The sequence below is a fragment of the Martes martes genome (genome assembly GCF_963455335.1).
Source record: "Martes martes genome assembly, chromosome: 5".
NCBI lineage: Eukaryota > Metazoa > Chordata > Mammalia > Carnivora > Mustelidae > Martes > Martes martes.
Genome location: NC_137892.1, coordinates 56,692,919 through 56,720,631, shown reverse-complemented (window position 1 = coordinate 56,720,631; position 27,713 = coordinate 56,692,919). Strand labels below are relative to the sequence as shown.

At 35.3% G+C, this 27,713-nt stretch overlaps 1 pseudogene across 1 annotated transcript; it reads left to right on the top strand.

Annotated features, from left to right (window-relative positions):
• The first annotated feature begins 19,909 nt into the window (after positions 1–19,909).
• On the top strand, positions 19,910–20,337 carry LOC308343301 (homeobox protein goosecoid-like; annotated as a pseudogene). Its single transcript has one exon. The product of its transcript is annotated as a homeobox protein goosecoid-like (transcript).
• Positions 20,338–27,713: the final 7,376 nt, after the last annotated feature.

The following is a 27,713-nucleotide window of genomic DNA, read 5'->3' as shown; positions in this document are numbered from 1 at the left end:
AGGATCAGTGGGCCTAAATTCAGCCAATGTTCTCTCAGGTATTAAATGACTATAAAATCAGGTATAAAATCACTATTTTATAGATATGTAGTTTAAGAGCAGAGGAAATTAAATGACCCTCCAGATCTCAAAGGGTTAATATAAAGTAGTTCAGTGTTCAAAAAAAAAAAGCATTGATTCCAAATCCCCTGCTTAAACATTGTTTAAAAGCAGTGTTTCATAAATTTATCTGACCATGACCTTTCTAGGCCATTCATATTAATCTCCTTTCCTTTCCCCTCTGTGGCTATTGTATTGAAGAGAAAAGAAAAAATAAAGAAAAGTCACACTCTTGGATTCCAAAAGTTGCTCTGTGTTATAGTGGTCCAGAGCTATGTTACATAAATGAAAATAGTTTGGGTTCAAATGCGTTAGAGAAATACACAAATATTCCTCCCTTTTGTAGGCTGACACAATATGATGAAATATCGAAGAATTCAGAATATCTCAAAGTGCAGAAATTATTTTACCTTATTTTAAACCAATTTTCCCCAATTTACCTGAAGATAAATTTCCCTTTTTCAGGTAACTCACATTAATATCCTAAGAGACATGCTTAGGAATGCCTCTCTTAGTACATTTTCCTAATTGTTATCAGTTAGTTATAGAATAATTACAAAAACCACTCAATGCACTAAAGCCATTATCTGCAACACAGAGTAGAGTAACAAAACCAGGTAAAAAATATCATTACTTAATCTTTTTTTTCAATTTAAGCCATCATTGAAAACATTTACTGAAGACATGGTCCATGCACATATGCATTAATATAGTAATTTACTCTGCCTATCTTAAAATTACTTTTCATTCTCAAAGAAAGTAAAATTATATGAATGTTAAAAATCAGTTTAGTAAGTGATTAATTATCACGGATACTCTAACTAAAAAAAAATAATTGGTTAATTGTTAGCCTGCAGTTCTCTGAGTCATGGTTTTAAAAACTGAATCTCATAATGTTGTACAGCATAGACTACCTAAGACTGTACATGGAAATTCTGGAGGGGTAAGGAACAATTTTGTCTTTAAAGGAAAGGGTAACATACTCATTCAATGTTCAGAGATGTTTTATCAATTATTACCTGTTTCTTGAACATCTTGAAAGTTTTGTAAGCAAGTGCTATGGACTAAATGTTTGTAGCCTTTCAAAATTAGTATGTTGAAGTCCTAACCCCAATGTGATAGCATTTGGAATTAGTGCCTTCTTTAGAAGTAATTAGATGAGGTCATGAGGGCAAAAGCCCAGTATGATGAAATTAGTCCCTTCTGAGAAGAGTCATCAAAGAGTTTGTTTCCCTACTCCACACATGTGAAGAGGTCATGTGAGCACATAGAAAGATGGTGGCTACCTATAAGCCAAAAGGAGAGTCCTCAGGATAAAACCTACTTTGCCAGCACCTTGACCTTATGCTTCCCAGCCTCAAGAATTGTGGAAAATACACTTCTGTTGTTTAACTACCTATCCATGGTATTTTATTATGGTAGCCCAAGAAGAGGAAGACAGCAGTTTATATTGGATCGAACTTTTTTCCTCCTGTTTTTTTTTTTTTTTCATTAATAGTCTGAATAGCACAAGGTAGCAAAAACCAACATTATATACATAAAAACCAGTCTCTCTGTTTGCCCCACCTTAAGAATATTTATTGCATGGTTTTAAAAGGAAGTGTTTAATATGAAATGTGTCATATAAGACCTACTTTTGTGCTATTTTATACATTAATTTCCTTATTAAGAATCACTAAAGCAAAAATACACGGAAAGTTAGATTGATACTGATAGGTGCCTTTAATGAAAGTTAGCAGTAAAAAGTTATCCTGTCTTTGCCACACTCTTTATTAAGGAAGAGATAGAATAAAAATGAGGACAGAGAGCCCCGTGGTTTTGAGACAATAAATTTGTTATATAAAGAGACGGCAATGGCGTGAGAAAAGTAAAGCTTGAATTCCAAGAGAATATTGGTTTGATATATTATTTTGGTAAGCTACTGTAGAGAGAGAAGTAAAGAATTTTAGATAATGACTTCAGAGCTGGTATGGGAAACCAGATTCAGAGTCCTAATTCTTTGCTCTTGATCGTCTTCCTCCTATGTATTACTAACTCCTCCTTCCTGCCTTAAGAGGGTGAGAGAGAAGGATCCAGACAAATGGCCTCTTAACCCAAAGTAGTGAATCTCTTACGACTTTTCTTCCTGACTAGAATCACTCCAGTGAGACGTGAATTATAGTGAGGTTAACACAGAACATAGTTCCTAAATGTTTATATTATACATATTTAATATATTTTATAATGCCATTTATTTTTAAAAATCTCCTATTACAATACAGCATGTGTTTCTCCTGTTATCAAGGAACTATCATTTTAAATGTCTCATTACCTTGATTGCTCAATCCTATGATTCACCTTTCTCCCCATTTTCTTTTCTATAAGGCATTGATCCTACCATTATTGCCCTGAACTTTATTCTCCTGTTTTCACTGCCCTCTTTAGATTTCATTAGTATTATACTTATAGGTTTTCATACATTCCAAACAAGATCCCAACTCTGGAAAATTCAACTTTGGACTTTACCCTTGAGCCACCTAGCTTAATGCTGCTAGAGGGAATCTCTTGTCAGCTGGTATTCTTGAGTACTAACTTCAGATGGGTCCTTGTTCATTCACACCCACCTTCTCCACTTTCATAAGTGATTGTTTTGTAACTTAATCTGTTTCTCCTATGCATCCTATTTCATTAAGAGGTAAGCCTAAGACAGTTTCCTATGTCCCTACCACTATGTCTACACACCTATCTGTATCTACATATTTTCCCTTCCTGCTAAGTAAAGCAAACCTCCCCAGTTATGCACTACCAGATCTCATGCACCATCATCTACTCAAGTGTATAGTTTCAACAATCATTATAGCTAACATTATCATTTCTTTTTCTGCTAACTGATTTTCACCAGCTTATAGAGATAGTTTAATAATTCCCATTTCAAAAAAAAAAAGCTATCTTTTAATTGAGCATTCTCTTATGGCTAAATCCTAATGAATCTACTCCCTTTATACTAATTTCCTATAATATAATTCATCAGTTCTTCTCCATCCATTTTGTCTTGAACTCATTAAAGTCAGTAACATTATTATTTTACCCAAACATCCCTTGGCTAGGTCAACAATGACCTCCATACTGATAAATCATATGGTTCATTATTGACCAAATCAACTTTTGGCCTTCCTTTGGAAATTTTCTTTTTCCTTGTTTTTTTGTTTGTTTGTTTGTTTTTGTTTTACCCCTTTTCTCTTAAGTTTTTGTGTATACATTATCTTCACTTTCTTTTTGTAATGTTAATAGTTTCTTTGATGGTTGGATTCAACTTTCAAAGATTTAAGTATTAAATTGGTCATATTCTATTATATAGTTTGTTCATATTATCTGTAGTCCCAGGATAACATAAACTAATACAAAGTAGAGGCCATGTTTTTTTCATATTTTGTCACCAGGCCCTTGCAATGAGGAATGAGTGAATGAATGCATTCTCTCAGTCCTTCTCAGATTAATGTAAAGAAAGTAACCTTAAGTAGAAGGTGATTCTTCCTTCTAATTCCTACCTTGAAATCCCAACCAAATTGCCTGATATCAGTAGCAAGTGACTTTTTCTGATTTTCATATGAGAGAAATAATTCTTTTCAGAGAAATAATCTTAATGCAACTGATTATAATAGCATAGTAAGACCAGTTATTTTAATTTCAGTTTTTTAAGTATTTTCAGTATTTTAATTTTTAGTATTTTAAGTGTTTTCAGTATTTTAAATTTCAGTCATAGAATGCAGTAATTTTTAACTAAACATAGAATGTAGCTCATCTATTGAAATTCACTCATCTCTTACTTGGAGATCAATTGTTTTGAGAATCTTGTCTTTGCACAGAGGACAGAAATACTACCACCTATAAAATACATAATCGCTGGAAATTAATCATGCTTGCTTATTGGTAATATAATGTTGACACTTTGTTAAATACAGTTCACAAAATAATAGTCCTTTGTTCAGGGCAGGTATACCTCTTGTTCCCATGTATTCTCCACATTCCATAAAATATATATTTTTTTTATGACTCTGATGTTCACTAAGCAAAAATATCATAAATATTATCATTGTTTGACCTTCAACTGTCAGAATCAAGTAACAATATTCCAAGTATTCCACAATCAAGTAAACTACCATATAATGTATGAGGGGAAAAAATTACACCATCTGAGTCCATATCAAAAGGAAGGAAAAACAAGAAGGAATTTCTGCATAAGCATTGGGATCATTCTTGAGAAAATGGAGAAATGGGTAAAGAAGCACTTGCATATCTGTTTAGATTAGGAATGTACAATTTTTTCTCTTTTCAGACAATCTAACATAAAGTGCCTGAATGTTGTACTTAATATATCCATATAGAGACATATCTTTTTTATAAATAAATGGTTTAATGTGGTACATATAATGCATCTACAAAACATATATACCATTTTTTTTTAAGATTTTATTTATTTATTTGTCAGAGAGTGAGCAAGAGAGCAAGAGAGTGAGCACAAGCAGGAAGAACAGCAGGCAGAGGGAGAGGGAGAGACAGGCAGAGGCAGAAGCAGGCTCCCTACTGAGCAAGGAGCCCAATGTGGGATTCAGTTTCAGGGTCCTGGGATCATGACCAGAACCAAAGGCGGATGCTTAACTGACTGAGCCACCCAGGCATCCCCATATATACCAGTCTTAATTTAAATAATAATTTCAGATTATCTGAAAATAGGTAAAGATACTGCTTTTAAATCACTGTTGATAATCAGTGTATCATTCAGACATTCTAACGGCCATGGTACTTTTTTTTGTAAAATATTGAAAAGGCTTTGTAAAATTTCCTTCTATTTGAATTTTCCCTAATATTTTCTGTTATACTGGAATTACAGATTTTGGAGGACAAGTACTACAGATGCAAAATACTATTTTCATTGTTCTTAGGAAGGGATACATGCTATCAACACAACTTATTATTGATGATTTTAACCTTGATCATTTGGTGAAGGTAGTGACTGTCAAATTATCTACTGTAAAGATACTACAGACAAAGAGAACAAAATAATTCAGAGGTTCCACAATAGGGGTATGACCTGTGTATAAAAGAAAATGCAGGGCGCCTGGGTGGCTCAGTGGGTTAAGCCGCTGCCTTTGGCTCAGGTCATAATCTCAGGGTCCTGGGATCGAGTCCCACATCGGGCTCTCTGCTCAGCAGGGAGCCTGCTTCCCTCTCTCTCTCTCTCTCTCTCTGCCTGCCTCTCTGCTACTTGTAATCTCTGTCAAATAAATAAAATCTTTAAAAAAAAAAAAAAAAAAAAAAAGAAAATGCAAAAAATGGTGTGGCTGGAAAGAAGTGAGAGAAAAAAAAATTTTTAAACACAGGTATTGAAACTATAGTTCCAAGTAGGGGGTCTTATGAGTAATGTTAGGGTCTTTAGCTTTTACTTTATGTTTAATGTGGAAACTGCTGTTTTCCAAAGATTACTTTGGCAGCAGTTGAGATGAACATAGTTTGGAGTAGAGTGAGTAGTAGTGGTGGTGCTGGTAATTAATAAAATTCTTGATGTATTGTGAAAATAGAATCAATAGTATAAAGCATTGTGATATGAGAATATGAAGGGAATAATCTGTCTTTTGGTATCAGTTGAGATCTCATTTGTGACCCAGTATGTGGTCTATTATGGAGAAAATTCCATGTGCACTTGAGAAGAATGAGTATTCTGTTGTTTTAGGGTGCAGTATTCTGTATATATCTATGAGGTCCATTTAGTCCAGTGTGTCATTCAAAGCTCTTGTTTCTTTGTAGGTTTTCTGCTTAGATGATCTGTCTATTGCTGAGAGTGGAGTGTTGAGGTCTCCTACTATTAACATATTATCAGTATGTCTATTTTTGTTAACAGTTGGCTTATGTGGTTGGGTGGTCCCATGTTGGAAGCATAGATATTTACAATTGTTAGAATCCTCATGTTGGACAGATTCTTTAAGAATGATAATAGTGTCCTTCTGTATCTCTAACTATAGTCTTTAGCTTAAAATCTAATTTGTCTAATATGAGAATTGCTACCCCAGCTTTCCTTTGAGGTTCATTGACATGAAGAATGATTCTCAATCCTTTCACTTTCAGTCATCACGTATCTTTAGGTTCAGAATGAGTCTTTTGTAGACAGCATATGGATGGGCGCTATCTTTTTATCCAATCTGCAACCCTGTGACTTTCATGGGAGCATTTAGGCCATTCACATTGAGAGTGATTATTGAAAGATATGATTTTATTGTCATCATGTTGCCTGTAAAGTCCTTGTTTCTGTAGATTGTCTCTGTAAATTTCTGTTCTTTATCACTCTTGAGGTCTTTCTCCTTTTATAGAACCCCTCTCTTAATATTTCTTGCAGGACCAGCTTAGTAATCACATATTCTTTCAGTTTATGCCAGTCCTGGAAGCTCTTTATCTCTCCATCCATTCTGAATGACAGCCTTAACAGGTAAACTATTCTCAGCTGCATGTTCTTCTCATTTAGTACCCTGAATATGTCATGCCAGCCGTTTCTGGCTTGCCAGGTCTCTGTGGACAGTTCTGACATTATTTTGGTGTTCCTTCCTCTGTATTTAAGGAAACTGGATGGCTCAGTCAGTTGAGCATCTGACTGTTGATTTACGGTGGTGAGATTGAGGCCTGCATAGGGCTCTGCATTCAGCAGGGCATCTGCTTCTTTTTCTTTCTCTCCCTCTCCTTCTCTTCCTCCCCCAACTTGTGTATTCTCTCTCTATATATAAAATTAGTTGTAAAAAAAAATAAAGCATATACATTGAAAAATAAAAACTTCCTTATGAATACTATTAATAGCAAACATAAGTGGATTGTAAATTATTCCTCTGTGTAAACCAGCAAGAGCATAGAAAAAAAAAAACATAATACACAGAATTCAAAGCATAGAAATAAATTGACTTGGTAATTGAATACAACAAAACTACATAATTCTGATAATTATATTTTAGTTCTCTAGGCTTTCTTGTGAATTAGTCAATGAAAATAGCAACAGAAATATAGGCTTACTTTACCACTCTAATTTAATATTTTTCATCTATATGATGTTGGCAAGTTACAATCTCTTAGGAGCTTATTTTACTTTCAGTAAAATAAGAGGTTTGATTAGGTAACTGGTAAACTTATTTTTAACTCTAAAATGTTAAGATTAAATAATATATCATATGCAGCCCTCTAATTATACCTGTTATTTGCAACCAAAACCTTAACTTCCTATTAGCTGATTTTCTGAATGGCAAAAGAAAGTGAACTTTTATTTTAAAAATCATCTTAACATTTTTTGTTCAAATCAAAACCACATTGAGATACTACCTTACACCAGTTAGAATGGCCAAAATTAGCAAGACAGGAAACAACGTGTGTTGGAGAGGATGTGGAGAAAGGGGAACACTCTTACACTGTTGGTGGGAATGCAAACTGGTGCAGCCACTTTGGAGAACAGTGTGGAGATTCCTCAGGAAATTAAAAATAGAGCTTCTCTATGACCCTGCAATTGCACTGCTGGGTATTTACCCCAAAGATACAGATGTAGTGAAAAGAAGGGCCATCTGTACCCCAATGTTTATAGCAGCAATGGCCACAGTCACCAAACTATGGAAAGAACCAAGATGCCCTTCGACAGATGAATGGATAAGGAAGATGTGGTCCATATACACTATGGAGTATTATGCCTCCATCAGAAAGGACAAATACCCAACTTTTGTAGCAACATGGACAGGACTGGAAGAGATTATGCTGAGTGAAATAAGTCAAACAGAGAGAGTCAAGTATCATATGGTTTCACTTATTTGTGGAGCATAACAAATAATATAGAGGACAAGGGGAGATGGAGAGGAGAAGGGAGTTGAGGGAAATTGGAAGGGGAGGTGAACCATGAGAGACTATGACTCTGAAAAACAACCTGAGGGTTTTGAAGGGGCGGGGGGTGGGAGGTTGGGGGAACCAGGTGGTGGGTATTAGGGAGGGCACAGATTGCATGGAGCACTGGGTGTGGTGAAAAAACAATGAATACTGTTACGCTGAAAATAAATAAAAAATTTAATTAAAAAAATATTTTAGAAGAGAAGCACAGCAAAGTATACCACTTGTGATGAATTGTAGTTTGTTATAAATGTGCTAAATACAATTTCTAAATGCTAAAATATACAGTATATATGGCTGTTTTATTAAAATTGTTATAAATATTAATGTACTATATTAAAATTTTTTAGGATAATGTACTATAAACACAATCATATAACCATACACCTATAAGTATTTATTAATGTAATGCCCACTAAATTGCCTAAAGCCAAAGGCAAACTAAATAATTCTTTACAAAACATTTTAATTTTCACTATATTAGCATTATACTAGCAAAATATGCTAGTAGAATATATGCATGGCAGTATAATATTTTAACTTATACATAAAGATAAAAAAAGATATACTGAGAGAAACAGACAAAATATTTCAAAGCATTTTCTTCAGTTGATTATTCTTTGATTTTCTTTTTAATTTTAATATTGGTATTACTCTAATTTGCATGTAGGGGGTTGTACCTGATTAACATTTCCAGCATGACAGCTAGGAGAAAATAAATAAACTAAAACAAATTAATTTTAAATCAGAGAACTATAGATTCAAAGAGGTCTACAGATATTAAATTCTGCAGAAGAAGAAAACCTTGCTAGGTGAGCAAATATTGACACATCCTTTCTCTTCTAGAGGAAGATGCTAACACTGTGCCCAGGTGAGAGGATATTGAGACTGCCACAAGCAAAGGTATTCTGCTGGAACTAAAGAAGAACAGTGGAGACTTTTAGGGTAAAATGGGCTAATATACAGATTGAATTCTGTTAGAAATACAAACACAGAACTAGTTTTCCATGTCCACAAATCTTTCTCATAAAACTTTTGGGTGGCGTTTATACCAGAAGCAAGAGATAGACCCATAATGTTTTTCAGTAATTAGAGACTTAGTTGTTTCTAGAGGGAGAAGACCACAATAAACACAAAATTGTTCACACTCTCAAGACTTTTTTTCTAGCTTCACTTAAGTATAACTGACAAATTGTAAGACATTTTAAGTATATAACATAATGATTTAAATATATATTTAGTATACATTGTGAAAGGACTCCCCCATCAAGTTAATTAACTCATCCATTCCTGTCACATATTTACCTTTTCTCCCTTGTGATGAGGACATTTAAGTTCTACTCTCTTAGCAAATTTCAATTATACAATATACTCTATTGTATTTTATTGTACTGAGAATCAATAATATTGTATATTATCAACTACAGTCATTTATACATCAGATCCTTAGACCTTATTCATATTATAACTAAAAGTCTATACTGTTTTACTAACCACTTCTATTTCTCCTACTCATCAGCCCCTGGCAACTTCTCTATCCTGTTTCCAGAAGTTGGGACTCTTTTTGTTTGTTTGTTTTTAGGTTCCACATATAAGTGATACCAGGTGGTATTTTTCTTTTTCTGTCTGGCTTATTTCACTTAGCATAATGCCCAGCCCTGTCATCACAAATGACAGGATATCCTTTCTTTTTAAGGCTGAGTAATATTCAATTGTGTGTGTGTGTGTGTATGTGTGTACCTGATATTTTCTTTATCCATCTACCTATTCATCTATCCAAGGGCACTTAGACTTTATAAATTATAAGAAAAATGCATAACATCAAATTTACCATCTCAATCATTTTTAACTTAAGTTTAGCAGTGTTAAATATATTCATATTTTTGTGCAAATAATCTCTAGAACATTATTCTTGTTACAAAAACTAGAACTCTATCTTCAAGACTTTTGAACCAGGTATCAACTGAAAATCAAATTTACAAACAACATGGTCCTAGTCAACTCAAGTCCTCACTGAATCAAAGTAATTAAGCCCCTGGCATAGCTGTCTGACAGACTGAAGTGTATGCAGTCTCTGGGGTAAGTAATATTTATTCCACTTTAGACATCGCTTTAAAATTCAACACCTGATGGAAAATGAAAATAAAAATAAAAAATTAGATGACCTAAGAAGGAAGAGAAAAATGTGATTCTTTAACAAAGAGCATTAATAATTAGAGGGAGACTTATTCATCAGTTGGAAATACCAGACCAAAAGTTTAAAATGCTTATTATTATGTTAAAAGATCTACATGAAAAGATGAAAATTGGATTAAAAGATGAACTTAGAGAAATTATCTCTAACAACAACAAAAATATCTGAAATAAAGATTTCAATGCATATTGTTAGCACCAGGCTAGGTATAAAAGAAGGAATCAGTGGCCTCAAAGACAAATATATAGAAATTATGCAAACTAATGAACAAAGGGATAAAAAAGTATGGAAAAAACAAAATATGAGATACATATTGGGCAATATCAAATAATTGACAATATGTATAACTGGAATCTCAGAAGGAAACAAGAGAAAGAACAGAGAAGAAATATTTGAAAGCTTAATGGCAAAGGACCCTTCAAAAACAACAAAATCAAGATCCATAGATTCAAGAAGACCTATAGTTCTAGAAAACATAAAAATAAATGAAAGCCATACATAGGCACCAATATTCAAACTACTGAAACCCAAAGATGCAGAGAATATCAAAATGCAGCCAGAGAAGGGAAAGAAGAAAAGATGCATTCAACAATACTATATACATATATGTATGTATGCATAGTTTTCTCAGTGTTCCTTTAAAACACCTTAACCTCCTGAAACACAGAAATGAATGCAATATATAGATAGATAACATTGCTTTTACATGCCTTAGAAGCATTTTGCTCTTCATATAACATAAGAATTAGATCTGTTGCCATTCTTCTAGCCAAGCGCCCTGATCTGAAAGGATTAAATGGTGAGAGCATAGGTTCCTAGGTTAACCCTGAAGCTATCAGGAAGAGTAGAGGGTGATATACCTTAGATATACATTGTAGGAAATGTGAAATCTAAAGTTTGAAATCTCCTCTAAATCATAAAAGTCAGAGATTCAGAATTTATCTGACCCTTAGAAAAATGTACTTAAATCTTAAAATGATAGTGGGGACCTAAGATCCTTTTCACCTTATATCTAAGAAATAAAAATTGTCTCTGTCTCTCTCAGTATGTATATGTATATGCATATATACATGTTTTAATTCACATATATATGTATGCACAAATGTGTGTTTGTATATATAACTTATTTACTTGTTTATAACTTGTACATATTTATATACTTTATTTGCTTATTTCCAGAAAGGAATGAGCTTTCTCTTTACTGCATACAAGTGGAAAAAATCCATTACCGGCCTTCCCTTTCTTCTGAAGATCATAGGCTTCTCTTGCAAGGTTTTGTTTTGTTTTCCATCTGGCTTTCATTTTATTTCACCCTAGGTAAGGTCTGTGGCAAGGGAGAGCCAACATACTCATTATTTACTGTAATTAATAAATTACTGCCCAATCCAGAATACTTCATCTGCACATTCAGGATAAAATGAATAACCATAATAATCAAAAACCCAACTTTGGGGCACCAGTTAGCTGATGCCACTGCTCCTGAAAGGACACAATAAAACCAGTGCTTCTACTGTTGGAAAAACTGCACACTACATCCAGCTGTTATTACAGAAGGAACTGCCAGGGTGAAGAAGTGTCATTAGAGTAATGCTCACAAGAAGCGAAATAGACAAGAAGACCACATGAATGTCCCAGGAATGATAAGTTCCTTCTTCCTCCTCCTAACTTATAGTATCCTTCTAGTGCCATATATTTTTAGAGTATAACGGAGCCAGCTGGAACAGCAGACATATGCTTTACATAGTTCTAGGTCCAGTATTAAAAAACAGAGTACAGAAAGGCAGATTTGTAGGTCAGAGATAACAACTAAAATGACAGAATGTTTCTAAGAAAGGGGAGGAGATATACCACTAATTTATACCATCTGATACTCCTGTGATTTTTTTTTTCTTTTTGAGATAGCATCACTTTAATCTGAAGTGAACAGAAAAATTTTCCAGTTTTCTTAGTTTGTTCAGATTATATTTTAACTGTTTAGAGAGGAAAACAGATTTGTTCTCTTTAAAATTTATGTTTAAAAAAAGTATACAGATTGTTGACTACAAAAGCATTAGTCTCTTCAACTATGTTCTAAGTAGGAGCAAAAGGCAAATGAAATAACAGTAAAGCACGGATGCAAACTATTTGTTAATTTGACAAGAGCAAAATTTTGTCAAAATATCTTACAACTCTAAAGAATTTTGTTCAGTTAGATGGAAAAGGTGAGTGGAGAGAGGGGGATGGCTAACACAGATACCCAAATAAACAAATGTTTTCTGATGTTTGTCAGGATTTGTGCAGTGGTACAAATATAGACCTACACATTCATAGTGCGAGAAAATGTCATAACAATTCCCTCTAGCAGAGAAACGGATTTTGTTTAGTAAATACATTTATGACTGCCTTGTAGGGAAAGGTGAAACACTTGAGGGAATCATTAAGTAGCAAGTTATGAAAGAACTAGCTAAAATTTTCTCCATGAAAAATAAGCAAGAGCTTGTAGGCTAAGAGAAGGATAAGGGAAGAGAATAGCAACAGGCATGAGACAAGGGTTAGAAACAAGAGAAAAAGAGCCAATACACACATATGCCAAGAGATGAGATATGAAACAAACAAACAAACAAACAAACAAAAACAACAACAAACGCCCAAGGATATTTATGCCCAAATTTCAATCTGAATGTTTGAGTATATTCTGTGGGCATTTAGCAGAAGGTATGTATATATACATGCCACATCTTCTTTATTGATTCATCCATGGACACAGGTTGCTTTCATATCTTGGCCTTTGTAAATAATGCTACAGTAAATATAGGTTGTACATATCTCTTTGAATTGATGTTTTTATTTTCTTTGGGTAAATACCCAGAAGTAGAATTGTTGGATCCTATGGCAGTTCTCTTTTTAATTTCTTGCTGAACCTCCATATAGTTTTCTAGAGTAGTTGCAGGAAGTTTACATTCCCATCAACAGTGTACCAGGATTCCCCTTTTTCCACATTGTCACCAACACTTGTTAATTTTTGTCTTTTTGATAATAGCCATTTTGACAGGTGTGAAGTGATTCATTATTATGGCTCTGATTTGCATTTCCCTGGTAATTTGTGATGTTGGTTATCTTCTCATGTGTCTGTTGGCTATCTGTAAGTCTTCTTTGGAAAAATTTCTATCCAAGCTCTCTGCCAAATTTTAGTCATTTTTTAAATTAATTTACACAAGTTCTTTATATATTTAGGATATTAACCTCTTATCAGATGTATGATTTGCAAATACCTTTTACCCTTCAGAAGTTTCCTTTTTAATTTTGTTGATGGTGTCCTTCACTGAGCAAAGTGTTTTAGTCTGACGTAATCCCATTTGTTTATTTTAGATTTTGTGGCCCTTGCCTAAGGAGACTGGTGAGAAAACAACAACAAAAAAGTACTGCTAAGACCTATGTCCAGGGCTACCTATTTTCTTCAAAGAAACATCTTTACTACAAGTCTTCTTAAACACTTCACTATGTGCATTTCAGAATGGGTATCACTCCATTAAGTGAAAAATATTGCGGAACACACACTGCAAGTAGCTTGTTAAAAACATCTTTATTACAAGTTTTCTTAATTTTTTTTTTAAATTCAGTTTCATAGAGCACTCCCCAAACTACCTGGATTCTGCTTCTCCAAATCTAAATGAAAGTGTACTTATTAAGCTTAAAGATTTCCTAAAATAAAAAGTGTTATGACTTATTTATATTTTAATATCATATTTAACTGGCCAGGCAGAGTTTCCAGTTCTACATTAGTTTTATAATCTACTTGGGCTTTAATACTCTTCCACAAGCTGTGGGCAACTATTTGGGTTGATAATGTGAGGTTATAAAAAGGTGCATAAAATCCTCAGTTGTCTGTGGCTCTCATTTTTTCCCAATTAATTATAAATATAAGAAATGCAAGTGGGGAAAATATGTTACAGGATAACCAAAATTATATCTACAAATATCACTCTTTTTCTTGAAACAAACTCCTAAGCAAGGACATTACATTAAAATTTTTCAAATTTTTTTGTTGTTGTTGTTTTTTAAAGAATTTCTATTTAAGTAATCTTTACAATGAAGGTGGGACTCAAACTCACAATCCCAAGATCCAAGAGTTGCATGCCCTACTGACTGAGATAGTCAGGCACTCCAAAACCTTTAAAATTTTAAAATGAACAGAGTTGATAGTTAATTCAGGAGCTTCTCTTTTAGTTTTTATTTCAGCTAAGGTATTACTATTCAATAGCAAAATTATAATTATTTTTATATTATTTAAATAAATACAACATTATAAAAACAGAAATGCAACTAAGCAATGACCTAAGAAAAATCAGTGGAAGCGTAAGCATTTTCAATCTATCAAAAATAACTGTTAATGATATTAAAGCAACAGGTTATCTGGGATTACACCCTCTATTGAATACTCAAGAACCCAAAGGAATAATGTCTAAAAGAAAAAGATGGACCTAAGTACATTCAGATTTCAGAATTGACACTAGTGACTTAGCCTGAATAGGAGTCATCGCAGTGGAAAAGAATACAGGTGAACACATTTGAGCATCATTTAAGAGTCTAACTCTACCATATTTGGATAGGAGTGTTATAGAGGAGAGGGATAACTTTAGGTCTGCAGGATAGATACATAGAGGAAAAACCTGATCTTGAAGTGGGGAAATGACAAATAGGAATCTACTAGAACACACTGGGACCTATGAAGACAAATAACTCATGTCTGTTTCTCATTGTTACCATCCTTGACAATGCAGGTGACATATAAAAGAAGATGGTATTCTTTGCTGTGAAATTGTATATACACCTACTAATGGTTCAGTGAAACTGAAGAAAAAAAGTCTGGCAGAGGCTATAAAATCTGTGGGTTCAGCTGCTGTCCTACACCAACAACGTGAACTAGCACAGTAGTGACAATGTGCACAAGTTGCAGTGATGCTGGCACACTATAACAACATTCACAGCATAGTGGCTGCTGTTTAACTGCTTTATTCCAAATCTCATAAAAATTTCTCTTGGGGATAAAATCTAATTAAAAATTATACAAGGAAAGTGCCTTTTGAAAACGTTTCAGCTTAGTCATGTTGACACAATACAAAACCACTACAAGCTTTATGACTTTGAGAGCAGAAAGTACTGGAAGTATTTGTAGCAGATAGGAACGATGTATGAGATAGCTGGCAAATCTCAGCTAGACAATGACAGTGCAAACCCCTAATGTTTTGTAGTTACGACCATGACTTCCTTTGCTAACAATCATAATCTGTTTGAAAGCAGTCTTTGGCTTGCTACTGGACCTGGTAGTTATTGAATATCTGACTGTGGAACACCATATGACCAGATCACTTATCATAAATTGATCCAATAAATAAAATCAGACCTGTATAGCAACATTCCATTGTGAGTGGAAATTGAATATGTGAGATGGTGTCTAAGCAGGTCCTGAGGCAAAAGTAAATATAAAATACAAGGGCTCAGATACCTATTGTGTTCGCTCCTATTGCTCTGTTACCCACACTTCAACCAACACTGATGCCTACGTGGAGAATTACCTTTGACCAATTAGTATAAGAAAGTGTGGTTTATACCTGAAGCATATCACATCAGCATAGTTCAGGAATGGCTATGAAAGACAGTAGTCATAACGTTCAGACTTTGGGTCCTTACATCTAGTTTCCTAGTTCATGTGGAAGGGGAGGTAGTCTAAGGAATGAATCTACACTAATTTACGCAACAGGGGTTAAGGGAGTTTTTGATAGTGCTTTGAGAGGACAGAATTGGAAAATTGCAGAAAGGTAAACTGTGGGAAAACTATTTATGCAGATCTTTCAGAGCAGCCATGTAAAGGCCCACCAAAGGGCAATTCAAAAGCAGGCTTTCAATAATCAGGTGGAAAAGATTAGTTTTCCTACGGATCTCAATCAGTCTTTCTCCAGCTATCCTGCTGTTTGCTCTATGGGCTTCTTTACATGATCTCTGCGGTAAAAGGGATGGAGACTATGCATTGGCTCTATAACATATATTTCCCTTAATTAAGGCTAATCTGGCCACGTGCTGCCACTGCTGGATGTTAACTGGCAATGGTAGAGGCCAGTATCTAGCCAGCCTCTGGTGAAAGGTTTATAATATAATATAATAATAATTTTATCATGGAGGAGGCTGTGATTTATCCTATGAAAAGAGATGCATATTCCAGATAAAGATTACCTTCCCTGTTCAAAAAGCTTTTGTTACACTCTCATTCAGAGAATTTAAAATTCCTTTTTGCATTTCCTGGCTTCGCACATTACATCAACTCTGACTACGAACTGCATTTATGATTAAGGAAATATAGGAATACATTAATACCTACAGAATTCACTATGGTGGCTTACTATTAATGTAAAATGCTTTGTTAAGGTATTAATTGAAGTGCCAGTTAGGAATTAATAGTCTGTAATTCTTTGGTTGGGTCCTATTGAATCTGATATATACCATAAACCCGCTGCCAATATATGTTTCTTTTTGTGTTTTAAACAGTGTATACTGGTGCAGCAAACAAAGGCTTCAGTTCAGAGTAGATCACTTCATAATCATACCTGATTATAACATGGTAGATTAATTACCAGAAATTCCTCATATCCATGTATATATACATGCTTGCCATGTGGCCCTTCATTTATCCCATCCAGAAGTAGTCTCTTCTAGCCCTTAAATCTGGCCTGACCCTGTGAATCAACTATGTACTCAGCATTTATCTATAATCTATGAGAACTTCAATGCACCCATATACTTAATATGTGTATGCTTAAATAAGAAGATATTCATGTTAACAAAATTATTATGTGATTTAATAGATACCCATATTTTTATAGAACCTCAAATAACTTGGACTTGAACCTATACAGAGAAAAGAAGAAATTTATAGATGAGATATCAGTCTGGGAGCTATTGCAGGATTAGTTTAGAGGTAAAGTTGAACAGTGCAGATCATATCAATAACACAGGAAAGACAAACTATAAAGGCATCTTGAAATGTCAGAATAAAAGGAAAAATTTTCTGTAGAGGTTAGCAAAAAACAAACAAATAAACAAACAAAAACACCCCCAAAACAAAACAAACAACAACCAAAAAACCACACACACACACACACACACACACACACACACACAATGACACACACAACAGTGTTCAATAGAACTTTAAGCTATCAACTTACATGGCTATATGCTAGTACATACAATGTTATCTGTTATATCTGTTATAGGCTAAAACTTACACAGTGAGGAGCAGACTTTGAGAGAGATGATAATGAGCAGGAAATGAGAGAATGTGCTTACTTGTGAACATGCCAGTGTTGAAGTGCTTGTAAGAAATGGCAGGGTGATAGGTCAAATTATGGTTCTAATGCTCAGGAAAGAGAAAGGGCTGGAAATACATATTTGGGACTTATAAGCCTACTGAATGCAGTAAAAGAACTGAAAGGCCTGTTATATCCAAACAGAGAACAAATTTAGAGAAAAACTAACCATGACACCACTACTTTAAGTATAGATTAAGGAAAAAGAGGCAATGGAAATGGCAGAGAACAAGTTACTCTGATATGGAAGAAAAATAAAGAGAATCCAAGGCTAGAGAGAAGTATCTTATTTGTTGGTTTTTGTTGTTGTTAAGATTTTATGAGGATAGTAGCTAGAGACATAATAAAAGGCTCACAAGTCCTTATTTTTAGTTATGCTTTTCCAAATGGGTGATAAACGATATAATAAAATATAAGAACATTTTAGCAGGTCTCCCTTCATTGCTAGTGACTTTAGAATTTGTTTTAATAAAGTAAATTCATATTTTAGATACATGAAAACAAATCTGGCTCAAACCACCCTGATTTAAATTTAACTACCCCTACATATATGGGCTCTACTTTAAATCTCCCCAGTAATGAGCCTTAAGAGAAATATAATGACTAGCAAATCATATAGTAAGTCTTTAAAACAGATAAACCATTTAACTTACTTGTGGAGCATAAGGAATAACATGGAGGACATTAGGAGAAGGAAAGGAAAAGTGAATTGAGGTAAATTGGAGGGGGAGATGAAGCAATGAGAGACTATGGACTCTGAGAAACAAACTGAGGGTCTTGGAAGGGAGGGGGGTGAGGGATGGTTAGTCTGGTGGTGGGTTTAAGGTGGGCATGTGTTGCATGGAACACTAGGTGTGGTGCATGAACAATGGATCTTGGAACACCGAAAAAAATTTAAAAAAGAAAAAGAAAAAAAAAACAGATAAACCATTTAAGTATTCTTGACATGATTTTTCCTCCTCTTCAAAAATTAAAATTAATTTTAACAATTCTGTGTTCAAATGTATTTCCTTTCATTCATTACTATTATGTTCTACTATGCATGAACATTTATCATTACTAACAAAATGAAGTGCACTGCTTTCTTTGAAAGCAGAAGAGTGAACTATGTACCAGGATCTTGCTGAGCCTTTGCAGGCCTGGGATATCACTTAGTTTTCAAGATTACCCGTCTCTTGTGCCTTGAGGAAGACTGCTGTCTCCTATGTTGGAAGACCTGGCAGGATATTAAATTATATGCAAATCAAAGCTCCAATCTTTCCATTAAAGTGACTAATATTACTATTCAGTGTACCACAATTGTTGCATTTGCAACATGCCATCAATTGCTTTTAATAATTAACCAAAAAGTAGAGAGGTAAGCATTTAGTCAGCATGTTCATTCTAATCCTTTTGAATTCAGAAGAATTACTGCACTGATATCCTTTCTAAAACTGTTATAATACATTTATAGATAAATAAGAGGGAAATGAATTGCTAACTCCTTGAAAAGCCTTATTCAAAATACAGTTTAGCTCAGAATTTATATTCAAGGCAAACTATCATCACTGAGACATTTAAATTCTGTTTTTTGGGGAGAAAAGAATTCTCTTTTAATGTTTCCAATTTTGTTATGAAATGTCAGAATTAAATTAGGCAAGCATGTACATTGCATTGATTCTGTAAAAGGGATACATAGTTATATTGCTTCAAAAGGTAGTATGATATGACACTGCAATTTCAAAGTAAAATCTGATTGCCGTTTGGAATCTGTACTGATAAGCATATATACAATTTTTAAAAAAATCTCCCCACAGTTTCATTCCAGTATTAAATACCATTCTCTCAGAGTAGTTTTACAAATTCCAGTTAGACTATTGCAGATAGGAAAGGAGTTTTTGAGAAAGAACTCCCACAGCTGAATGCATATATAATGTGCAAAATAAATGCTGTTTAAGTTACTTTCCTAACTGAACGTTCTGCAATTGGAATTGAGCTTAAAGAAGAGAGGACAGGGGTGTCTGGGTTTCTCAGTAGGTTAAGCATCAGACTTTATTTTGGCTCATCTATGAATTGTGAGATCAAGCCCCTGTTGAACTCTGTGCTCAGCATGGAGTCTGTTTGAGATTCTCTCTCTCTCCCTTTCTCTGCTCCTCCCCCTCACTGTGCGTGCACTTGTTCTCACTCTCTCTCTCTCCTTCACAATAAATAAATAAACTACATTAAGGAGCACCTGGGTGGCTCAGTGGGTTAAAGCCTCTACCTTTGGCTCAGGTCATGATCCCAGAGACCTGGAATCGAGCCCTGCATCAGGCTCTCTGCTCAGCAGGGACCCTGCGTCTTCCTCTCTCTCTGCCTGACTCTCTGCCTACTTGTGATCTCTGTCTATCAAATAAATAAAATCTTTAAAATGCCCCCAGGCTACGAGGGCCCCGGCTTGGTGCTGGTGTCCCCGGTCCCGCACCAGATGTTGCCCTATATGAACGTGGGCACGCTGCCGCGTGCACTGAGCTGCAACTTCTCAACCAGCTGCACTGTCGGCGGAAGTGGCGCCACCGCACCATCTTCACCGACGAGCAGCTGGAAGCGCTGGAGAACCTCTTCCAGGAGACCAAGTACCGAGACGTGGGCACCCCCGAGCAGCTGGCCCGGAAGGTGCACCTCCGCGAGGAGAAAGTGGAGGTCTGGTTTAAAAACCGCTGTGCCAAATGGAGGTGGCAGAAGCGGTCCTCGTCAGAGGAGTCGGAAAACGCCGAGAAGTGGAACAAGACGTAGTCTAAGGCGTCGCCGGAGAAGAGGGAAGAGGAAGGTAAAAGCGATTTGGACTCGGACAGCTGACGGCTCCGGGCCGGCTGTGGCTCTTGCCTAACTCGAAGGACTTGCAGAGACAGACGATGCTACTTTCTTGCACACGCGGTGCCTCGCGGGAGGGGGTCGAGAAAGAGGAATGAGGAGCTGTAAATAGTGTACAGAACTGAGAGGGCCGGTGCCTGGGGTCGAGGGTCGCACCGGGGCTCAGAGTCCCGAAGTCCTAGACCGCCGGCGCCTCACTCCCCACCGTAGTATTTATAGTTAAGTTAACGGCGACAATACAATAAAGCGATGGCGATGTAGACGGGCAAAAAAAAAAAAAAAAAAAAAAACACTACATTTAAAAAAAAAAGAGAGAGGACATATTCATTTTCCATGTAATAAGATCAACTTAAATCCCTTACTGTCCAAGAACCCCTGTATGAATTTATGTTCCTTGATGTGCTGGTCTGAAAATCCTCAACAACTTTAAGAAAACTACATTGATCTCATAATCTTCAGCAACTTTTTTACCGGAAATCATTTGGATCTGAAAAACACATGTTAGTGTTTCCCCCTCAGTTACACATTTGGAATAAATATCAAGAGTTGGTGCTATGCTATTAATCAGTTGTAAGATATCAGAGAGTCAGCCACTATAAATAAGTATATCATGCACTAACATCTTACATGAAAACAAACATATCTGCATGGTTTCTATTTTATATATACCCATAATAAACAAGGGACATAATATAAAAATAATTTTCTCCTTCTCTGTACTGCATCACTCTGTTTCTACTTTTTATGACAGCATTCTTATTCTACTATCCATGGTATTATCTAACTATGTTTCTCTCTTTCCCAATATATTCAAGCTTCTGAAGTGTAGGGACTAAGTTTGATCCATCCAGTACACATATTCTAAGTTCCTAGTTATTCACCTATGGCTTCTTGAATTGACATACCATATGACAGATACCTGGCATAACAGCAAGTATCTAATTTTATTTACATTTATATCTTATAGTTTATATATATACACATATATATTTACATATCTTAGTGATATAAAATACTAAATACCTTCAAAGTCTGGAGAATATATATGTTTTAATATATTTTATATATAAAATAAATTACTGTGTATTTATATCACAATTATATAAAATGTTACATTACCTTCAAACTCTGGAGAAGTGGTGTTTTTTAAAAGTGGGTCAAAAACACAATAATAAAATCTGTATTTTTAAAACAGTGCTAACTGATAATAATTATCTGCATAAACATATTTTCCAAGCAATATTTTCCAATTTTATGTCCTCTAAAATTAACAAATAGCTATTTCATTATAAAAATACTCTCAACTCAGCTACAGTAATTTTTTTAGTATTTAAAAAACATGTACTTGGGGTGCCTGGGTGGCTCAGTGGGTTAAAGCCTTTGCCTTCAGCTCAGGTCATGATCTCAGGGTCCTGGGATCAAGCCCCGCATTGGGCGCTCTGCTCAGCGGGGAGCCTGCTTCCCTTCCCCTCTCTCTGCCTGCCTCTCTGCCTACTTGTGATCTCTGTCTGTCAAATAAATAAATAAAATCTTTAAAAAAAATGTACTGCATTCAGCATACAAATTCATATGAAACCATAAATCCATGTTCTATAAGGTATGGCTTCAAATAAATTAGATTTTATTATAGAACAAATTCACTGAACATTAATGCTTCCATTTTCTCATCTTTTTGTTATTTTTTTATCCCTACCCTTTACATTACCATAAGTCCACTTATCTGTAGTAGAGAGAAATTAAATGGAATATTCTCTATAATAATAAAGCTATGGCACTAGCAGGAAGGAAATTTGACCTTTGGGGAAGTCCGCATGTTTTTAATTCAGCAACAACTATAGAAAAATATTGAAATTGTTGTCATCAGAACTAATAGGTAGCAATAATCAAGAAAATACACTTTATTCTTAGAGATTTTTATACAGATATAACAATTTTCATATTATAAAATGATCCACCACTATATGTTCTAGTATATTATTCCACATGTTTGAATTTCATATATATCTATAGTGTTAACCTATGTAACTGTAGAGGCAACACATGATGGCAGAGGATTAGAAGCCCTTAGTTTTGCTTAGCCCCTATTTGATAGCTAGATAGCTATCAAATTATACTGAACACCTGCAAACTCAAGTGGAGATCTAAGAAAAGAATAGCTGCAACTCTACAAATAGAAAAGTGACCACTTTATGCAAGGTCTCTTCTGATTTGTTTATTATATATTTCTCTGGGATCATTGTTTCCATTTTAGCATTTTGTTCTCTCATTTATCTATTCTTCTCTGGACATAGGGATGATATGGAATAACTCACCTCAAAAAAGAGAAAAAGAGGCAATACTGACTGCCAGGGTTCTAATCAGAATGGACATAAGTAAGATGTTGGAACTAGAGTTCAGAATAACAATTATAAAGATACTAGCTGGGCTTCAATAATGCATAGAAGACACTAGATAATCCCTTTTTAGAGAAATAAAAGAACTAAAATCTAATCAAGTCAAAAGCAGAAAGGCTATCAATGAGATGCAATAAGAAATGGAGGCTCTAACTGCAAAGATAAATGAGGCAGAAGAGAGAATAACTGGTGTAAAAGACAAAATGATGGCGAATAAATAAGCTGAGAAAAAGAGAGATAAACAACTACTGGATCATGAGGGAAGAATTCCAGAAATAAGTGATACCATAAGAAACAACTTTAGAATAATTGGGATCCCAGAAGAAGAGGAAGGGGGGAGAGAGCAGAAGGTATATTGAGGCAAATTATAGTGGAGAACTTCCTTAATCTGGGTAAGAAAACAGGCATCCAAGTCCTTGAGACACAGAGAACCCCCTCAAAATCAATAAAAATAGGTCAACACCCCAAAAATATAAAAGTGAAATGTACAAATCTCAGAGACAAAGAGAAAATCCTGAAAGCAGCCTGGAACAAGAGGTCTGCAATCTACAAGGGTAGAAACATTAGACTGACAGAACACCGATCTGCAGAGAGGTGGCAGGCCACAAAGAACAGGCATGATATATTAAGGTTATTAAATGAGAAAAATATGCAGCTAAGAATACTTTATCTAGCGAGGATGTCATTCAAAATAGGAGTGATAAAAAGATTCCAGGACACAGAAAAACTAAAAGAATTTGTGATCACCAAACCAGCCCTACAAGAAATATTAAAGGGGTCCTTTAAGTGAAGAGAGAGCCCAAGAGTTAACAGACCAGAAAGGAATGGAGACAATACACAGAAGCAATCACTTTGCAGGTAATACAATGGCACTAAATTCATATCATTCAATAGGTACTCTAAATGTAAAGGGGTTAATGTACTAATCAAAAGAGACACGGTGTCAAATTGGATAAAAGAGCAAGACCCATCAATATGCTGTCAGCAAGAGACTCATTTGAGACCCAAAGACACCTCCAGATTTAAGGTGAGGGGGTGGAAAATAATATATCCTGCTAATAGAGATCAAAAGAAAGCTGGGGTAGCAATCCTTATATAGGACAAATTAGATTTTAAACCAAAGACTGTAATAAGAGATGACAAAAGACACTACATCACAATTAAAGAGTCTACCCAACAAGAGGACCTAACAACTGTAAATATTTATGCCCCCAAAATGGCAGCAGCCAATTATATAAACCAATTAATAACAAAATTAAAGAAATACATTGATAACAATACAATAATCATAGGGGATGTTAACACTCCACTCCCTGGAGTACTGGAAAGAAAAATCTAAGCAGAAGATCAACAAGGAAACGAGGACTTTGAACAACACACTGAGCCAGACGGACTTCACAGATATATTCAGAGCACTCCATTGTAAAGCAACAGAATACACATTCTTCTAGAGTGCACATGGAAGATTCTCCAGAATAGATTACATCCTGACTCATAAACCAGGTCTCAACCACTACCAAAAGACTGGGATCATTCCGTGCATATTTTTATTTTTTTAAAAATTTTTAAAAAGATTTTATTTATTTATTTGACAGAGATCACAAGTAGGCAGAGAGGCAGGCAGAGAAAGAGAGAAAGAGAGGGAAGCAGGCTCCCCGCTGAGCAGAGAGCCTGATGCGGGACTCGATCCCAGGACCCTGAGTTCATGACCTGAGCTGAAGGCAGCAGCTTAACCAACTGAGCCACCCAGGCGCCCCCGTGCATATTTTTAGAACACAAAGCTTTGAACTTGAACTCAATCATAAGAGGAAATTTGGAAAGAACTCAAATACATGAAGACTAAAGAGTATCCTATTAAAGAATGAATGGTTCAACCAGAAAATTAAAGACGGATTTTAAAAATTCATGGAAACAAATGAAAATGAAAACGCAACTGTTCAAAACTTTGAGATGCAGGAAAGTTGGTCCTAAGAGGGAACTACATAACAATGCAAGCCTTTCTCAAATAAAATGCAAGCCTTTCTCAAATAAAAAACATAACTAACTAAAGGAGTTGGAGAAAGAACAGCAAATAAAGCCTAAACCCAGCAGGAGGAGAGAAATAATAAATATCAGAGCAGAAATCAATGAAATAGAAGCCAAAAGAAGAGTAGAACAGATCAATGAAACCAGGAGCTGGTTTTTTGAAAAAAACTAATAAGATCAATAAAGTCCAGGCCAGATTCATCAAAGACAAAAGAGAAAGGACCCAAATAAGTAAGTCATGAATGAAAGAGGAGAGGTCACAACCAACACAGAAGAAATACAATAAGAACATATATGAGCAACTATATGCCAATAAATTGGGCAATCTGGAAGAAATAGATATATTCTTAGAGATGTATAAACTACCAAAACTGAAACAGAAAGAAATAGAAAACCTGAACAGACCCATAACCAGCAAGGAAATTGAAGCAGTAATCAAAAATCTCCCAACAAACAAGAGTCCAGGGCCAGATGGCTTCCCAGGGGAATTCTACCAAACATTTAAAGAGGGATTAATAACTATTCTGAAGCTGTTTCAAAAAAATAGAAAGGGAAGGAAAATTTCCAAACTCATTTTACGAGGCCAGCATTACCTTGATTCCAAAACCAGACAAAGACTCCACCCAAAAGGAGAATTATCTACTAATATCCCTGATGAACATGGATGCAAAAATTCTCACAAAGATTAGCCAATAGGATCCAACAGCACATTAAAAGGATTATTCACTGGCTAAAATTAACAAGTCAGGAAATGACAGATGCTGGTGAGGATGTGGAGAAAGGGGAACCCTCCTACACTGTTGGTGGGAATGCAAGCTGGTGCAACCACTCTGGAAAACAGCATGGAAGTTCCTCAAAAAGTTGAAAATAGAGCTACCTTATGACCCAGCAACTGCACTACTAGGTATTTACCCTAAAAATACAAATGTAGTGATCTAAAGGGGCACATGCACCCGAATGTTTATAGCAGCAATGTCCACAATAGCTAAACTATGGAAAGAATGTAGATGTCCATCAACAGATGAATGGATAAAGAAGAGGTGGTATATATATACAATGGAATACTATGCAGCCATCAAAAGAAATGAAATCTTGCCATTTGTGATGACGTGGATGGAACTAGAGGGTATTATGCTGAGCAAAATAAGTCCATCGGAGAAAGACAACTATCATATGATCTCCCTGATATGAGGAAGTGGAGATGCAACGTGGGAGGTTTGGGGGGTAGGTAAAGAATAAATGAAACAAGATGGGATCGGGAGGGAGACAAACCATAAGAGACTCTTAATCTCACAAAACAAACTGAGGGTTGTTGGGGGGAGGAGGGTTGGGAAAGGGTGGTGGGGTTATGGACATTGGGGAGGGTATGTGCTATGGTGAGTGCTGTGAAGTGTGTAAACCTGGTGATTCACAGACCTGTACCCCTGGGGCTAATAATACATTATATGTTTATAAAAATTTTAAAAATTTATTTAAAAAAAAGGATTATTCACCTCAACCAAGTGGGATTTATTTCTGGGTTGCAAGGATGGTTCAACATCTGCAAATCAATCAATGTAATACAATATATTAATAAAAGAAAGGACAAGAACCATATGATCCTCTCAATAGATGCAGAAAAACATTTAACAAAGTACATCATCCCTTCTTGATTAAAGCTCTCCACAGTGTAGAGACAGAGGGAACATATGTCAATATTGTAAAAGTCACATATGAAAAGCCCACAGTGAATATCATTCTCAATGGGGAAAAACTGAGAGCTTTTCCCCTAAAGTCAGAAACACAGCAGGGATGTCCACTCACACCACTGTTTTTCAATACATTACCAGAAGTCCTAGCTTCAGTAATCAGACAACAAAAAGAAATAAAAGACATCCAAATTGGCAAAGAAGAAGTCAAACTCTCACTCTTCACAGATGACATGATACTCTATGTGAAAAACCCAAAAGACTTCACTCCAAAATTGCTAGAACTAAGACGGGAATTGACCAATGTGACAGGATATAAAATCAATGCACAGAAATCAGCTGCATTTCTATACACTTACAATGAGACAGAAGAAAGATAAAGAGGCAATCACATTTATAACTGTACCAAAAATCATAAGATACCTAGGAATAATCCTAACCAAGGAAGCAAAGTATTTGTACCCAGAAAACTACAGAACACTCATGAAAGAAATTGAGGAAGACAGAAAGAAATGGTAAAAAGATTCCATGCTCATGGATTAGAAGAACAAATACTGTTAAAACGTCAATGCTTCCTAGACAATGCAATTCCTATCAAAATACCATCAACTGTTTTCACAAAGTTGGAACAAATAATCCTAAAACTTGTATGGAACCAGAAAAGACCCCAGATAGGCAAAGAAATGTTGAAAAAGAAAATCAAAGCTGGTGGCATCACAATGTCAGACTTCAAGCTCTACTACAAAACTCTAATCATCGAGACAGTATGGTACTGGCACAAAAACAGATACATACATCAATGGAATAGAATAGAAAACCCAGAAATGGACCTCCAACTCTACGGTCAACTAATCTTCAGCAAAGCAGGAAAGAATAGCCATTGGAAAAAAGTATTTTCAAGAAAAGGTGTTGGGAAAATTGGATAGCCACATGTAGAAGAAAGAAACTGGACATTTCCTTACACCACATAAAAAATAGATTCAAAATGGATGAAAGACCTAAGTGTGAGATAGGAATCCATCAAAACCCTAGAGGAGAACACAGGCAGCAACCTCTGTAACTTCAGCTGCAGCAGAATCTTCCTAGACACATCTCCAAAGGCAAGGGAAACAAAAGCAAAAATTAACTACTGGGACTACATTAAGAAAAAATCTTTTTGCTCAGCGAAGAAAACAGTTGACAAATCCAAAACACAATTGACAGAATGGGAGAAGATATTTCCAAATGTTTTATCAGATAAAGGGCTAATATTCAC